The sequence below is a fragment of the Triticum urartu genome, chromosome 2A, assembly GCF_056163025.1.
Source record: "Triticum urartu cultivar PI428250 chromosome 2A, HENAU_Tu73, whole genome shotgun sequence".
NCBI classification, from domain to species: Eukaryota; Viridiplantae; Streptophyta; class Magnoliopsida; order Poales; family Poaceae; genus Triticum; species Triticum urartu.
This window is the reverse complement of record NC_141874.1, coordinates 688,010,945-688,028,370: the sequence shown is the minus strand read 5'-3', so window position 1 is coordinate 688,028,370 and position 17,426 is coordinate 688,010,945. Positions and strand designations below refer to the sequence as shown.

Below are 17,426 nucleotides of genomic sequence, written 5' to 3'. Positions count from 1 at the left end.
AAAAAAGAAAAAAGGGAGAGACAAAACAGTGAGAAAATGGATACATGCCATGCTCCCTAAAGAACATCAGTCCTCATGAGGCAGCTCACAAATGGCAACCCTATGAACCCATTGTTGAGTGGAAGGAGCCCTTCTAGATCTGACTCCTCTTCCTGAGTCAGCTCAAGCCCCCTAGTGTGAATCATGTCGTCATCATCGCTGTTGTTGTCTTCTCCATCCTCGTCTTCTTCATATGAAACTTCCATGTAGTCAACCTCATCCTCAGATCCTTCATCTTCATTGCCATTCCTGAATTGAATCACGCAGACAACTGCCCTTGGGGAAGGCTGGTTCAAGTAGAAGAGAACCAGCTAACCCTTCCCCAACTTGTTGCCTAAATTAACTTCCTCCACTCACTCCTGTACATTGCACTCTCTCTGGGCCACTTGTGACACTTGACGGTGTATGTCCGTTTGTTTGCCTTAAACTTCAGCATATTTGAAACTATTCCTTTTGTTGCATGGCACAATCTGTTTTGTTGACACGGAAAAAAGTGAAAACCAAAAAGATGAAGTAAAATAATCATTGTAAAACAATTTAAAAAAACATCCTCATGGTTATGAAAAAATTCATGGCCGGAAAATTGAAAAGTAAAAAATACCTATTATGACAGTATGTGTGTTCTTGACTGGATAAAAAAAGATTGTAACACACAAAAAAAACAATCATGAATCTGCGTGACGCATCAAGCACCGGTATAAAAAGTTCAAGCTGCTACAACCTAAAAATTCAGTCCAGAAACTAGTATATATTACCTGGCATGACTAAGGACTGGAACATGATTCAGAGGAAATGGCAGGAACAAGCAACAAGCCTACATGGTTTTGAAACATGAACATCAAAACCCTGAAATCCTACAAAAATCTACACTCCACATTCTAAATTCTACATTGGTTGGGAAAAATGCATCAGAAGAGAATGACGTGCTCGATTAAAAAAATTCAATGTAAACAACTAGTTAAACTAGGGGCTCCCCTCTGCTTCAAAAATTAATATATTCCATGATGATGAGTACAAACTAAAAAAATGAGGATCATCCAACGAAAAAAAAGAGAAGAGGCTGCTGATTTGCCCCTGCGTTTTTAACTCTTTCCAGATATACATGCTAATGCCGCTTGACTTGCTCTCGCGGTAGCAAGGGCTCATGCAAACTCTGCAAACCATCTCCTGTGCACATAGAAAAGCCGCCAAAACATAAATTTGTGCTAGTGAGACGCATACATATTCGGCTAATGATTTTTAGTGCGATACTTGTATGCTTCTGAACAAAAAGGATTTCTAGATAATGATCATTTATCAAAAAAAATACATTACGATGAGGAGATAAAAAAGATGAATATATCAAGAGACCATAATATCTTGATTCATACACACAAAAAATGAACATCTTACTGATTCATATGGTTTAAGCAAAAAAAGAAAACAGAAAAGACATGCTGCTGCTGGGAACTTAGTTACAGTAATCATTATCTTTTGATTCCATGAAAAAAATTGAACATGCTACTAATTAAATTGGGTCTCGGCAAAAAATGGCAAAAACAAGTAAACATGCTACTAATACATTCTACAGAGAAAAAAAATTCAGTGTAATCTCTAGTGATACATTTCAGTAGTAATCTCTCTTGTTTACAAAAGAAAATATTTCAAAAAACATCCTACTGGTTAGATATGGGTTCTGAAAAAACAAATAAAAGATACCCACTCCTACTGGTACATTCCGTGATAATCACTCTTTCTTTTAAAAAAGACATGCTACTAAATAAATATGGTAATCTAAATAAACAAACAAAGGACTGAACCACCCTTAGTGATAGCTTCAGCAAATACATATGAGGGGATTTGATTTAAGTAATATTCCTCAAACATGTTCACAGAAAAAAGTGTTTCTGCTGAAAATCATATTCTTCAAAAGCTACTAACTTGGACTAAAATAAACAAACAAGGGACTGAACCTCTCCCTAGGTGATGGATCAGTAATATATCTAGACGTCTGAAATCTAAATTAGGGGATATGAGAGAACCACTCTTGAGACTTGGACGTCTGAAGCAAGAAGCGTACAGACAAAAATGGACTGACTATACTTCAAAGCTACTAATCTAGACTCTAAATCCCCTCATGTATATGCACTACATTACCACCCCCGATTGAATAAAAAATGGACAATTCTATGCTTCAAATCTACTAATCTGGACTTGATCCAAACAAACAATGGAACCCAAAAAATCCACTCGGATCTAATGCATCTCACCAACTAACAAACAACAAAGAAAAAGAAAAGATGGGATTGCACTCACTCCACACCCAGCGTGGCCCATCCTCTCGTTGGCTGTGGAGGAGCACTGCGATTTCTCTTTGATTCGCTTCAGAGATCTTCGGATTTTCAGAGACAACAGATAGAGAGAGAAAGAGGATGAAATGGACTTACGACTGCCAATTCCCTCATCTTAATTACCTCGGGATGCCTATCCCCCAGCCTAGAAAAAGAAAACATGAGACCCTCGTGCGAATCAAGGCCGGCCCAATCAAAACATTGGAAAAATCGCTCCAACAAAAAAAACAAGCAACACGGGCCAGTCCGTGACATACACAGGCATAAACAAAGACAAAAGCGGGCCAGCGCGAATCTACAAGCAACACGAGATCGAACGGCTGCACAGTCGACTGAGACTTCGCGAAGTCTCAGTCGACTGATTTTTAGCAGCTCCATAAAAATTACATCCAGGTCCGTCAAACACAAACATAAACCATATGCATTTTTCTTTTTGTCAAACAAAAACAATGCGATCGTCATCAGAAGTGTGGTACATGATTTTTCTGAATTTCCCACCATCAACATAAATGTCCACGACACCCCGCTCCTCAAAAGTAACAACAACAACAACTTTCTTGGGGATTTTCTGTGCGCCACAAAAAAGTTTAACAAAAAACAAATTAAAAAGCAGTTTCAGATTAAAACTAGCAACAAAAAGTAAAAACATTTCCAGATTTCAAGAAAGGTTTTGAGTTATAATTAAACTAATAAAAACAAAAGTAAAAGCAAAATTTCAGAAATAACAGTATCACTAATGCAAAAGATCCTAGTTTCAGGATTAACATAGAACAAAAGTGTTTGCACCTCCTACTTAAAAACTATACATGCAAAAAAGAAGAAAGAGAGAGACAAAACAGTGAGAAAATGGATACATGCCATGCTCCCTAAAGAACATCAGTCCTCATGAGGCAGCTCACAAATGGCAACCCTATGAACCCATTGTTGAGTGGAAGGAGCCCTTCTAGATCTGACTCCTCTTCCTGAGTCAGCTCAAGCCCCCTAGTGCGAATCATGTCGTCATCATCGATATTGTTGGCTTCTCCATCCTCGTCTTCTTCATATGAAACTTCCATGTAGTCATCCTCATCCTCAGATCCTTCATCTTCATAGCCATTCCTGAATTGAATCACGCAGACAACTGCCCTTGGGGAAGGCTGGTTCAAGTAGAAGAGAACCAGCTAACCCTTCCCCAACTTGTTGCCTAAATTAACTTCCTCCACCCACTACTGTACATTGCACTCTCTCTGGGCCACTTGTGACACTTGACGGTGTATGTCCGTTTGTTTGCCTTAAACTTCAGCATATTTGAAACTATTCCTTTTGTTGCATGGCACAATCTGTTTTGTTGACACGGAAAAAAGTGAAAACCAAAAAAATGAAGTAAAATAATCATTGTAAAACAATTTAGAAAAAACATCCTCATGGTTATGAAAAAATTCATGGCCGGAAAATTGAAAAGTAAAAAATACCTATTATGACAGTATGTGTGTTCTTGACTGGATAAAAAAAGATTGTAACACACAAAAAAACAATCATGAATCTGCGTGACGCATCAAGCACTAGTATAAAAAGTTCAAGCTGCTACAACCTAAAAATTCAGTCCCGAAACTAGTATATATTACCAGGCATGACTAAGGACTGGAACATGATTCACAGGAAATGGCAGGAACAAGCAACAAGCCTACATGGTTTTGAAACATGAACATCAAAACCCTGAAATCCTACAAAAATCTACACTCCACATTCTAAATTCTACATGGGTTCGGAAAAATGCATCAGAAGAGCATGACGTGCTCGATTAAAAAAATTCAATGTAAACAACTAGTTAAACTAGGGGCTCCCTTCCGCTTCACAAATTAATATATTCCATGATGATGAGTACAAACTAAAAAAATGAGGATCATACAACGAAAAAAAAGAGAAGAGGTTGCTGATTTACCCCTGCGTTTTTAACTCTTTCCAGATATACATGCTAATGCCGCTTGACTTGCTCTCGCGGTAGCAAGGGCTCATGCAAACTCTGCAAACCATCTCCTGTGCACATAAAAAAGCCGCCAAAACATAATTTTGTGCTAGTGAGACGCATACGTATTCGGCTAATGATTTTTAGTGCGATACTTGTATGCTTCTGAACAAAAAGGATTTCTAGATAATGATCATTTATCAAAAAAATTACATTACGATGAGGAGATAAAAAAAGATGAATATATCAAGATACCATAATATCTTGATTCATACACACACAAAATGAACATCTTACTGATTCATATGGTTTAAGCAAAAAAAGAAAACTGAAAAGACATGCTGCTGCTAGGAACTTAGTTACAATAATCATTATCTTTTGATTCCATGAAAAAAAATTGAACATGCTACTAATTAAATAGGGTCTCAGGAAAAAAATGGCAAAAACAAGTAAACGTGCTACTAATACATTCTACAGAGAGAAAAGATTTTAGTGTAATCTCTAGTGATACATTTCAGTAGTAATCTTTCTTGTTTACAAAAGAAAATATTTCAAAAAACATCCTACTGGTTAGATATGGGTTCTGAAAAAACAAATAAAAGATACCCACTCCTACTGGTATATTCCGTGATAATCACTCTTTCTTTTAGAAAAGACATGCTACTAAATAAATATGGTAATCTAAATAAACAAACAAAGGACTGAACCACCCTTAGTGATAGCTTCAGCAAATACATATGAGGGGATTTGATTTAAGTAATATTCCTCAAACATGTTCACAGAAAAAAGTGTTTCTGCTGAAAATCATATTCTTCAAAAGCTACTAACCTGGACTAAAATAAACAAACAAGGGACTGAACCTCTCCCTAGGTGATGGATGAGTAATATATCTAGACGTCTGAAGTCTAAATTAGGGGATATGAGAGAACCACTCTTGAGACTTGGACGTCTGAAGCAAGAAGCATACAGACAAAAATGGACTGACTATACTTCAAAGCTACTAATCTAGACTCTAAATCCCCTCATATATATGCACTACATTACCACCCCCGGTTGAATAAAAAATGGACAATTCTATGCTTCAAATCTACTAATCTGGACTTGATCCAAACAAACAATGGAACCCAAAAAATACACTCGGATCTAATGCATCTCACCAACTAACAAACAACAAAGAAAAAGAAAAGATGGGATTGCACTCACTCCACACCCAGCGTGGCCCATCCTCTCTTGGCTGTGGAGGAGCACTGCGAATTCTCTTCGATTCGCTTCAGAGATCTTCGGATTTTTAGAGACAAAGGATAGAGAGAGAAAGAGGATGAAATGGACTTACGACTGCCAATTCCCTCGTCTTAATTACCTCGGGATGCCTATCCCCCAACCTACAAAAAGAAAACACGAGACGCTCGTGCGAATCAAGGCCGGCCCAAACAAAACATTGGAAAAATCGCTCCAAAAAAAACAAGCAACACGGGCCAGTCCGTGACATACACATGCAGAAACAAAGACAAAAGCGGGCCAGCGCAAATCTACAAGCAACACGAGATCGAACGGTCGCACAGTCAACTGAGACTTCGCGAAGTCTCAGTTGACTAATTTTTAGCAGCTCCGTAAAAATTACATCCAAGTCTGTAGACCACCTAGCGACGACTACAATCACTAAAAGCGAGCCGAAGGCGCGCCGCCGTCATCGCCCTTCCCTCACTAGAGTCGGGCAAAAGTTGTTGTAGTAGACAATCGGGAAGTCGTCGTGCTAAGGCCCCATAGGACCAGCGCTGCAGAACAACAACCGCCACCGATGAAGAGTAACGTAGATCGGAAGAATCCAACCTGAAGACACACGAAGTAGATGAACTACACGACCAGATTCGAGCAAATCCATCAAGAACAGATCCGTCGAAGACGCATCTCCACACACCCACCAATGATACTAGACACACCACCAGAACGGGGGCTAGGCGGGAAGAACATTATTCCATCTTCAGGGAGCCGCCGCCATCTCGTCTTCTTGAGCAGAACAAAAACCCTAATAAAACTTGAAGAAACATATGAAAACAGAGCCCTTCCACCGGCAATCCATCACGCCGCCATGGCCCGAAGGTCATCGAAGACGAGATAGACCTGCGGCGGCACCGGCGGGAGGTAGAGGAACCATAGTCTTTTCTTAGGGGCGGAGGCGGGGAATAGGATGTAGCTCACCACCAAAACTAACCATACATTTTTACATCACAGTGGTATTATGTACTTATAATACGGGGAGCATACCCAGAACACTATATCTAACGAAGCTTAAGTTCTCACAGTTTACCACTTGGTTGATAGCAACTTCTGGGCGTATGCATCGTGGACACGTGTATTATTTTGGGATGTAGCTGTGTAGAAACGTTTGTGTGGCCGTAAGTCTCTCATGTAAATTTTCATAACGTGATTGGGTTTCTTGCGTGTGGGTTTAGCCATCCATGTTGTATGTGGGCCATCGTTGACTTGCAAGGCACGTGTGGGTTGATGTGTGTTTGCCTCTGCACGCGTGTTTGTTTCCGCCGAATCCACGTACGAGATGCCTAGCCTTTTTTGGCGGTGCCGCTTTGACCATGTTTTCTGGATTGTTGCTTCTGTCGATGGTTCTGGTTGATTCATCGCCATGCTAAAATCGTAAGGCCTAGGTGCTTCTCCTGTGGCTTTTCCAGAGAGTGAAAATCGGCTGAGAACCATCCACCCCCCATTTGTCTCACCGGTGGCCGGGTGAGTGTGCTGAAGAGCACGTCGGCGCAGAAGCTGGAGAGCAGCGCTGTCCTGCACGTCGGGTCGTTCGGCGTGCGTGGAGCGCGCCATGACCTAGCCGGCCGCGTAGGCATAGGGGACGGTCAACGACGGCCTGGTGCCAGCGCGCAGGGATCATGTGCCTTGATGATGGGAAGCCAATAATTCGGTTGTCGTGGTAGAGGATGCGAGCATCTGCGATGTAGCCGCGGTGGAAATGCAGCAGAGAAGAGAAGGAGCGATAGAAGTAGAGTAGCGATTATTGTGAGAGGACGAGGACGCCATTGTAGACACTCCCATCCTCACAGGCATAGCTATAGTCGCGCGGGCACGTGGCCTTGAAGAGCCACAGGGGCCGTGGGAGCGCACGTCGCCGGCGTGTCGTGGGCGCTGCTGCAACAGTACGCCTCCACCCCAAACGTTTCACATGCGCTCCAGGTCCAAGCATGCCACCTTCACGTGGGCCACGACGACTCGGAGCTCCGGCGGGCATGACCCGTTCAGGTCGGTGGGGTAGCCCGTTTGCTCGCAGTTTGCGTTCGGCGGCGCGACCACCATCGGCATGTTGTAGTCGACCACGAGGCTCACGTTGTAGAAGTCGTCGGCCCCGCCAGAAGTGAGAATTAATCGGCCAGTGTGGCCGGTGGTGCGGCGCCGTGGCCAGAGCACTCGACGGCGCCAAAGCCACAATCGTCGGTGGCGCATCCCCAGATGCGGTCGGACCAGCCATTCGTGACGGCCATGGTGCGCGACTGGCCCGGGGAGCACGAAACCGGTGGTGGGCTGCTGCGCGGCGGCCGCGTTTGTGAGGATGCCCGGTCACACAGTGTAGTTGCAATTGTTCGTTTCATGGTTAGTGTCGCCTGTCGTGCTCCTGCTCGCCATTACCAATTGTCCACTGATTATCATAAGTTGTACTAATAGTAACCGGGTATTTAACAGCCCCAATATTGAGCAAGAAGTATTTACATTGCGAGCGTCAACTGCAGGATGCTGAGCACAGGACGGCTGCATCCTGCTCGCTCTCTTGGCTCTGTGATGAAACGCTAGGTGTATGTGTGTGTGCGTGCATGCTTGATGCATGGAGGGTGCGGGTGCAGGTTTGTGTGCATTCTCTACAGCGGCCAAATCAAGGTGATGTCTTCTCCCTTTACCTCTCTCATGCACGTCCCCCCTCAGCTCTCCGATAGTCCGTCGTCGACGCTCTGGCAAGCCTGCTCCTCCGCCTGACCTGACTCGGAGGTGACCATGACGGACATGCCCGAGCCGCTTCCACTTATCTGTCCTTTCATGTTGCCGTACCCGGCCCACCGAGATCATCATGCACAGGGAGAAAATGTTTTTTTTGTGAGGTGCGGGGAGAAAATGTTTAGTTCCTGATTAGTTGAGAGTCGGAGATGATGTGCTGCACTGTAATGGTGCATGGATTGGCTGGTCTATGATTCGCTTCTGCAGTTGGCATGCACCGGCACGAGTTTTTGGAGCGAAGCAGTCTTCTGCATGGGATTAGTTGTGGGGGAATTTGAGGATTTGCCACACCTTATTTTGCAGTTTAAGAATTTGCCCCTATTTTGGCTGTAACCCAGATTTTGCCACATCTTTGCTGAAAGATTCCCCCCCTCTCTCTCTCTCTCTCTCGCTAACCCCTCTCTCTCCCCATCGCCCCTACCCATGCCGGCCGGCTCCGGCCGCCGCACGCCCCCGAGCTCCCCAAGATCCGCGCCTCCAACCCTCCGTACAGATCCGGTGCTCAAAGTCTCCACCCTCCCCTGCCGCTAGGATTCGGGCTAGGGTTCTGCCGCCATGGCCTAGCGCACCCTCGCCATCGACCTCCCCAAGCCCCCTCTCTCCGCCGAACGAGGAGGCCCCTGCCGCGAGCCCCTCCTCTTCCCTGTCTCGCCGGCCTTGTTCTCTGCCGCTCTCCTCGTTGGCCATCGCTCCAGATCGCGGAGGAGGATCTGCTGCCGGATCCGCGCAATTGAGAGTGAGGAGGACGAAGGTGAGGGAAGCAGCAGCAAGGATGGTGGCTGGTGATGGGTCAGGGGCCACCAGAGGAGGGGGAACCTGCTTCTCTCCTTCCATACTTGATAGCTCACCAAATTAGTCTGAATATAGCAAGGTAAAAGGTCATACATGCTCATTTTTCTTCACTGTATTCTTTCTTGTTCATACCTGCAGAAAAAATTGTGGTGGTGATACTTGATTTAAGTAACATGATTGGTTGTATGGAAATAGGGGATTTACTTCTGATGATGTGGGTAGTGGTGGTCTTCTCTGCACTTTCGTGTTTCACAAATTTTCCCCTTGGACACCCACCTATCTGAAATATGTGTCTTACCAATTTGATGTTGGTTCACATGCAGGTTCAGTGAGTAGTGCGTGCCCTCGGGGCTGGACGAGGCAGAGATGTGCCGAGGATCCGCACACACTTGGTCGTCATCTTCTCCGCCTCAACTTCCTTGACGGCACCTGGCCTTGAGCTCCAGCCATAGCAGATTGCCCCCCAGGTATCTAGCCCATTATCCTTCTTCCTTCCTGCTGTTTATCACATGTATCCATGCCCAAGCTAATGAACACTAGCAGCCTGATAAAATGTCCGGATGATCTTTCTTTTGTAGACTGTCTACTGTTATAATTAGGCCATGTGAAATTATAGCTATACTTTCTTGAGCTGCTATGATCCTTTTAACAGCGAAGATATTTATGGCAGCCTGCTCCATGTAGGTTTTAAAGCGAAAAATTGAAGAAGTTGTGATGGCCACAAAAAGACAGAAAGATTTGCACGAAGCGAAGACGTCCACCCGGTATACATATGGTTAGAAGCTGTGCGTGACTTCTTTTCAGCTGCTATTGAGATATTTATGTGCTCATAGATCACAACTCATGAAGTTACTGCCTTTTGGTTTCGATTTATAAATTTTAAATTGGACAATCTTTTGGTGGATACAATAGTCTGTTGTATTTTTGTATAGTACTGAGTCTGAAATATTATTTTGATATGATACTAGACCTTGATGTAAACTACTGAAGATGAACTTGAAGTTGCTGCAAAGGCATACAAATTATTCACACTATGAATGACAATTACGAAAGTAAGCCTGAGTATACAGATTTTATGTTCCTACTAATTTTTTTGTCTTGCTTGATATGTGCATGTTGTTTTAGTTATTGGAAATGTAACCCAGGCATGTGAAAATAAGCTAGCATCATTTTGGGAGATTTTTTAACAACGGGGGGCTTCAAGGTGGTTTGATTTTTTAACCAATTAATAAGAACTTTTGCGTAACATTGGGTTACTGACCTCTTTCCTTCCTTCCTTCCCCATCATCAGTAATTTAGTACAGTATATATGCAAATGATCGATGCAATGCCAATCTGTTTGTGCAATGCATGCAGGATGACGCTTGTCATGGACCCTCGGGCTGTGGCAAAACCACCCTTTTGCTGGCACTTGTTGGAAAGCTCAACAAAGATCTCAAGGTATCCCCGTCGGTCGGCGTCGTCTGTTGTTAATTCTATATTTTTGTGTTGCTATGAGCTCTATGTATGTAGATCTGAAATTTCACGCAGAGAACATTGTGTGCGGCATATTTCACTACTTTCTTCGCTCACAAAAATACTATTACCACTAAGGCTCTATGTATGTAGATGTCTCACAAATTGAGGTTGGTTATATCTGCCTTATGCTACAATTTTTTTTGCATTATTCATTTTCTTGTTATTCAGTTCTGAGCTTCCATGGTGACGACCTCTTATTCAGTATTAAGTCTTCTCATTCTTCATTCATCAGTCGTCAATTTTCAGTCTTCAGTCTCCATGTTTTATTATTTAGTAGTGTTTTTAGCCATCAACATCCATGTATTCTCTACTTTCAGCCTTGTTAGTTGTTAGTATCACTATGTATCGATAATCCTCATTGTCCATTCATCAGTTATAATTTATAATTAATTTGCCTTGCTATTAATCATTTTCCAGTTTTCATATCATTTTTCATTTATCAGTCTTGTTATTCGCTATGTCGATTTCAGTATCTCAGTGATTACTCTTCACTTTTTTTCAGTTTGTCCATGATAATTTTGGCGAGAAGGCATTGCAGGTTGGGCCGCTGGAATGGGAAGTTGCTTCTCCTGTTGCTACATGGTGAGTGGTGCCTTGTGGCTGCTTAGTTAGTGATTGCTTAGCCCCCCTTTCTTGTTCTATCCATGTTCTTTGTATATTTTCATTCTTTCAGTTGTAAGTCTTGTATAATGTGATAAATATGTTTTATCTTTTGGTTTATTGTTTCACTTTATCTTTCTTTCATTACTAACCTTTCCCCCCTTCATTTTTTGCTTATGCATTTACAATTCAGTCATACAGTTCAGTGTTTCACCGTTTTTCAGTCTGTTTCGTTTTCAGTTTAGTTATTTCTTCAAAAAAACTTCCGTAGTCGTTGTCATTTACTCTTTAGTTAAATGTGGTTATTTTCACGTTGCCACTATTCCGTGGGTTGTTATCAACTGCTGCAAAGATTCTTAATCTTCTGTACACCTGATGATCAATACATTTCAGTTATTAGTCTTTAGTACCCCTAAGGATCAGCACCCAGGTCTCAGTTTCAGTCTTATTTCTTTTCTTTTTTAGTATTCACCGAATGTAGCCCCCCCCCCCCCCCCCCCCCCCAAGTGTGAACTAGCTTTGCTGTTGCTGTTTGGAACTTTTTAGCAGGGTGCGGTGGTTTGTAGGACTTCACGGGTGTTGTACTAAAATTCAGTTTCAATGGAGTTCGGTTCAGTGATGTTCTAGACTAGATATCATTCAAAAAATGGTTACACGTGGACGTAGGATCATAGAAGAGTCAGGGGAAGAGGGAGGTACCTTGGTCAATTGCCCAGGTGCATTGGCGATGTAAGCGGCAGGGCCAGATGCTCTGAATCAACAGGCCACCCCTCTGCCTGCCTTGCTCATTCACACTTCTTTTTGGTTTGGGGAGGGCTGCGTCGCAATCTGGGCTGGGCAGGACGCTAGAAACTGTGAGAAAAAAGTCCCGACCTGAGCCCCAAATGAAATTTGATGATTTTTTTCCAAAACTACCGTATGAAGCGAAAACAAGTATGTACACAAGTCAACCAGACAATGGGCAAAAATCTGGCCTGAACTAAAATTAAATACAGACGTCTGTTGATTAGACACTCCCATAATATATGCCAGGAATGTGTTTTCATATTGTTCATTTTGTGGATATTTGATATAAGCATAAATGTATCCTGATATTTGGCTTGGTACTCCATTGTATCACTAATACAACCGAGTTCAGAGAAGGTCGGAATGTGCCTTGTCTACTACATATCTAATATATTTATCTTGATATTGCAGAAGCTTTTGTTTTATTCTCGTATCTAATGCTTGATCTGTTGTATAGGTTGATATAGGTCTTGCAATGGGCATGTCAGGGACAGAAGTTGCTAAAGAAAGCTCCAACATTATAATCTTGGATGATGACTTCACATCTGTTGTGAAGGTTAGTGTTTTCTAATGTTTTTTTTGAACAGATCTTTGTTAAGAAGGATAACCGTTCTCAGCAATCATGCTGGGAGTTTTTTTATCGGATGTACAAGGTCATTGGAATGGACCAAGTTATGAGTGTTCCTGAAATGCGATACTAGGATCTTTGTACGTCAACACTCTTTGATGCTTATGATTTTTTCCCTGTTTACATACAATTGTGTTGTTAACTCACTTTCATGTTCTTGATTGGCACATAATCAACTTAGAAAAAGTTATTTGAGCTAAGGTGCATCCATTTTTTCCCCAAGCAGCTAACTTTTGTTATGTACACTGTAGCTATGGTTGTAGAACGCCCCCATTTCTTTTCTTACTATCAAATTTCCTTGATTCAGCTATTTGACTACATGTTATTATATGCCCAGGGTTAATTAGTACCTTTAATGCTACCTTCAGTTTGTGTAAAAGGTCCTCGTTAGTTCTTTGTTCTGTGGAGACTATATTTCTTTTATTGTGACTTGGTGTTATAAAGACTGTCCTTTTTGGTCTGATAAGGTATATGCTAATCCTTTGTGATTGTTGTGTTAGTGCACACGTATTTATTCATATCAAAATTGTGTGTGTTTGTGTGGTTAATACTCACTTTGTTTTGATATATTTGTCTTCTAATAACCCACCGTGCACAGGACAGACCATGGAAGCATCAACTTATCGAGAAATGACTTATTAACCTATTAAAAGACCATACTGGAACCACCTATGACATAATCTCTTCAAATCATTTAAGTAGGGGTGGGCAATAGAAGCGTTGTAGTAACTGCTCGCTTGCTGAACGGACAAACATTTTGACGATGACTCTTGCTTTCATGGATATACAGAGATAAATGGATGGATGTTGCCAATACAGTAGAAATCATGGGTGCAACAATTTTTATGTCCATGTTTTTCTTTTTGTCTGAATGTGTGTGTATACTGGTTACAGGGCACTATTTGCGTAGAATTTACTTGACCTGTAGGAACTGGCTCTACTATCTAGCTTTTAAATGTAATAAATCTAGAAGGCAATGGAGCATTACTGTCTTTCCCTCTTTCTACATAAGCAAGAAAGCTGTGACTTGGATTCTGGACATGAATCTTGTTAACCTGTTGAAGCAGAAAACTATAGATGCAGAGTCCAATTAGTTGTCCTTTGTGCATACACAAGAAAGTGGAATTTGGAGTCTGGACATGAATCCTAGAGACTAATGGCCAGAAACAGAACACAACATGATGACCTCCTACTTGAGTGAGACTCCTCTTCACATGTGACTGCTCTCTTTTGGAATACCAGCCATGCGTGACATGTTTAGTAGAACAGAGTGTGTCGTACGGCTGGTAGTTGTTGTTGCCTATACAGAGTGATGATCTGAGGGTGTGAATGCAAATTACTTGTTATATAAACTATATGGATGGAGTTACCGGACATTAAGAAAAGATATGAGAAAGAATATATAGTGTGAAATTTGCTATATAAATTACTTGTTATATAAAAGTTGGATCTCACGATCCAACTTTTTAAGACTGCCACAACTTTTATGAGGCCATAAATTTTTCTTTTGAAATCTGCAGGTTATATGGTTTGTACATGGCGGTGTTACTGAACAGAAGGAGGTAATTTCTTCGCTCTTTCTATTGATTAATATTGTTCTTCACTCTTTCTAAACTATTGAATTTATTAATATTATTCTTGCCTAACCTCACAAAACTTTGGTATGCACTCACGTATAATCAGGGCTTGCTTATTTTAATTCTTGAATTAATTTTTATAAATATTATATCATTATTATTTGTAATCAGTTTTTCGTTTATGATTTCCAATTGGGTAATATCCCATCATACTACTAGGCATTGGCCAGGTACTAGACTTTGCCTGGTTGTCAATATAAGCTCTGTGTTCTCCTTTGTTTTTACCTCATTTATAAAGTCCTTGATTGAGCATGCATTTGATTTCTATGCCAACTTAGATCTTATTGCTCATCAAAGGTATCTAAAAGTTGTGTGCTCTGCAACAGATGGGTTATTTTAGTCAATAGAAATACCTCGTATGTCAGTTTTGTTGCCAAATATTGTAAACACAGATATATACAGAGTTCCTAGAACAGATGATGATCTGGTAGTTACCTTTCTGTTATTTACTTGAATGACTGTACGTATATCTTACCTTCAGACTTTATCCGATCTTGGTTAATTTTCCATCTCCAATCAGATTAATGGTTTGCATGCAGACCAAGCCCAGTGTTTTATGGTGTTCTTATTCCTGATTTAGTTGTACATTTGACTTTTAGTTTCTTTGTAGATAATAAAGTAGTGGCAGATGAACCGGTAAGTTATCTGTGCCCATGCTTTGCTGTAAGCATTAAATTTGCTCTCTGCTTTTAGTTTCGATGTGTTATCCGTACCCCTTCTTTTTGTGGCTAATTATTATGTCCTATCAACATATGCAGAGTCCATGGTATCATACGATTTGAAGTTGAAAAATTCATGCTATGGGTGATACAGAGAAGTCATTGGCTTCTTTGCTGGAACATTTCCTAAGATGATCTAAGGTAATTATTTAGTCACCATGTCATTTATATGTACATCTTCCTTTGCTAAATTCAGTGCGTTGACAACTAGAGATCGCTTCCTTTTTTGTGTATTGATCATTTCAGTACGATTGTTTGATACATTGCTGACATCATTTTGCTTTCTTCTTGCTTGTTATTTCATTATTTCCTACAGCAAGTGGATGGCTATTTCCACTGCTTCAGGTTTTGTTTTGGCTCTAATTGTGTGTATGGCATCTTGGCCTTCTTAGGTGAAGCAGTTATGAATATCCTCGCTGATCTATGGATCTATCATTGTAAGAGTCGATGGTATATGGTGAGGTGCCTCACACCATCATTTGGTCTTTGTAGCATTTGAGTTGGCAAATTTGTTGGATTCATGCGATTAGGCATGGTAAGTGCTCAGAGACCTCATAGCTCTATAATTGTTTGCTTCCAAAAGTTATGAATCTTTTCTGCGCTTGGTCCTCTCATTGGTGAGAGTAGCCATGTAAATCAATCTACTATGGGAAATGGGAGTTTGTAAACTATTGGCGTCTAATTGCTGAGGGACGAGGTTTGTAACTGAGGGTCATGTGCAGAGCTGGAGGAAGAAGTTGTGAGGCGTGGAGCTCAGGGACAACAGTGAGGACAATGCCTCTTTAGTTGTAATTGTGATACTCCTGATGTGCAAGTAAACACTCCTGTGATACTCCTTATGATAAAATGTTGGTTGTTAGTACAGAGGTGGTGATTTCATGATTTGTGGTTAATACATGATGTAATACAATCCACATTGCATAATATTTCCATTTACATCTCCTGCTTACTCACTACTAACATTCTTTCTAATTCGCTTCTTGCGCCATTGGTGCAACCGGGTCATCTAGTGGTGATAATAAATGTATCATTTCCAAATTGTTCTTGTCCATAGCTTGCTTTCTTGTACTACAGATTATAACTACGAACTTACACATATGGAGCTGTTACTTTTTATTACATGAGCCAACAAAAAAGTATACACATGTACCGTATCAATGGGACGCGGCGTGCCGTCGCGCGGGTATGGCTAGTAACTAGTTATTGATCAATTAAATGTGGAGAGGAGGACGCACACCATACATTCTCCTGGCCCACTAACTTAACATAGATATCCAGTTTGGTACCTACAGTTTCGTACCACCCGTTACTCTAGGAAATTGGCAACCGACGCTAACATACATAATGCATGTGTTATATCCTAGATGGTGAAATTTGTATCGTAGACGGTTGCACCGTGCAACCATCTAGGATAGCTGACCATCAAGTTTCTGAAAACTGTAAGATTGATTTTAAAATTTGGAAAGGCAACATTGCGGAGCGCTAGAATGGTTACGTCAACTCGATCGGGATATTCCGGGGAAAACCATAGATCTGGGTCTACTGGATCGGACGATGATGGTGCCTTTGGTGTCGTTCTCCCTCCTGGGGCATCGTTTTGGAGCAAGTGCTGACTGGAGGGGACAAGAGGAGGATCGGTGTTATATCTACCGCAAGACCAATGATGGATCTCGGTGGCATGGCGCTGCGGAGTTTCGACGACGGGTTTGTGTGGATAGATACGTGCAGGATGGTGACGTTATCTGTCGTCCTGGTGGCGTCGATGGCAGGCCCGATAAGGTCGATGCGTCAGTGCCTGCTCTAGAGATGGATCGGTGGAATACGGTGATGACGGCCTCTGAGAGTGTGTCCGACTGGTGTGTGCACCAGCAACACGGCTTGGTTGGGGCCTCCAGCTCTAGATGTTAGGCTTTGGTGTGATGACTGTTTGTTATTCGGCTCGGATAATCGGTACCCCTTCATCAAGTGGATAGGAATAGCGACAGATGTTGCCAAGATGGTGGCTCCAGACTATACCTGGCCATCTCTCGGGCCAGGCCGGGCTTTGGTTCGGGCCTAGCCAAGCCCGACGCAAAAAAACCCAGGCCCGGGCCCGGCCCGGCCCGGGCATCAGGCCTAAGCCCAGCCCGCATGTGTAAAAGCCCGCCAGGCCCCTTTAGTAAATCATGAAAACGGCGGGGCCCGGCCCGGACCGGGCGTCAGGCCTAGAAAATCAGGCCCAAGCCCGGCCCGCACGTGTAAAAGCCTGCCAGGCCCCTTTAGTAAATCACGAAAATGGCGGGGCCCGGGCCCGACCCCGGGAGCAGTGTCTGGCTGGGCTGGGTCGGGTCGGACCGTTCGGGCCGGGCTGCCCATGGCCTGGACTACTCCAAACTACCTGATGTGTTGCTTTGTAAGATTTTTATGAATAATTAATAAAATGAT

The 17,426-nt window shown here is 42.3% G+C and overlaps 1 long non-coding RNA gene and 1 pseudogene across 24 annotated transcripts; one reads left to right on the top strand and one right to left on the bottom strand.

Moving 5' to 3' along the window:
- Positions 1-7,333: 7,333 nt before the first annotated feature.
- LOC125537888 (thaumatin-like protein 1 pseudogene) lies at positions 7,334-7,959 on the bottom strand (annotated as a pseudogene).
- Positions 7,960-8,656: 697 nt separating this feature from the next.
- On the top strand, positions 8,657-15,938 carry LOC125539742 (uncharacterized). Of its 24 annotated transcripts, XR_007297002.2 has the most exons (11): positions 8,658-9,193; positions 9,438-9,581; positions 9,799-9,899; positions 10,083-10,166; positions 10,471-10,554; positions 10,645-10,739; positions 11,135-11,214; positions 12,476-12,574; positions 14,167-15,143; positions 15,395-15,537; positions 15,725-15,938. It is a non-coding gene; the product is annotated as an uncharacterized LOC125539742 (long non-coding RNA). The 24 variants fall into 24 exon arrangements; XR_007296993.2 differs by having other exon boundaries at positions 10,645-11,214; XR_007296984.2 differs by having other exon boundaries at positions 10,471-11,214; positions 14,167-14,919; positions 15,042-15,143.
- The last annotated feature ends 1,488 nt before the right edge of the window (positions 15,939-17,426 follow it).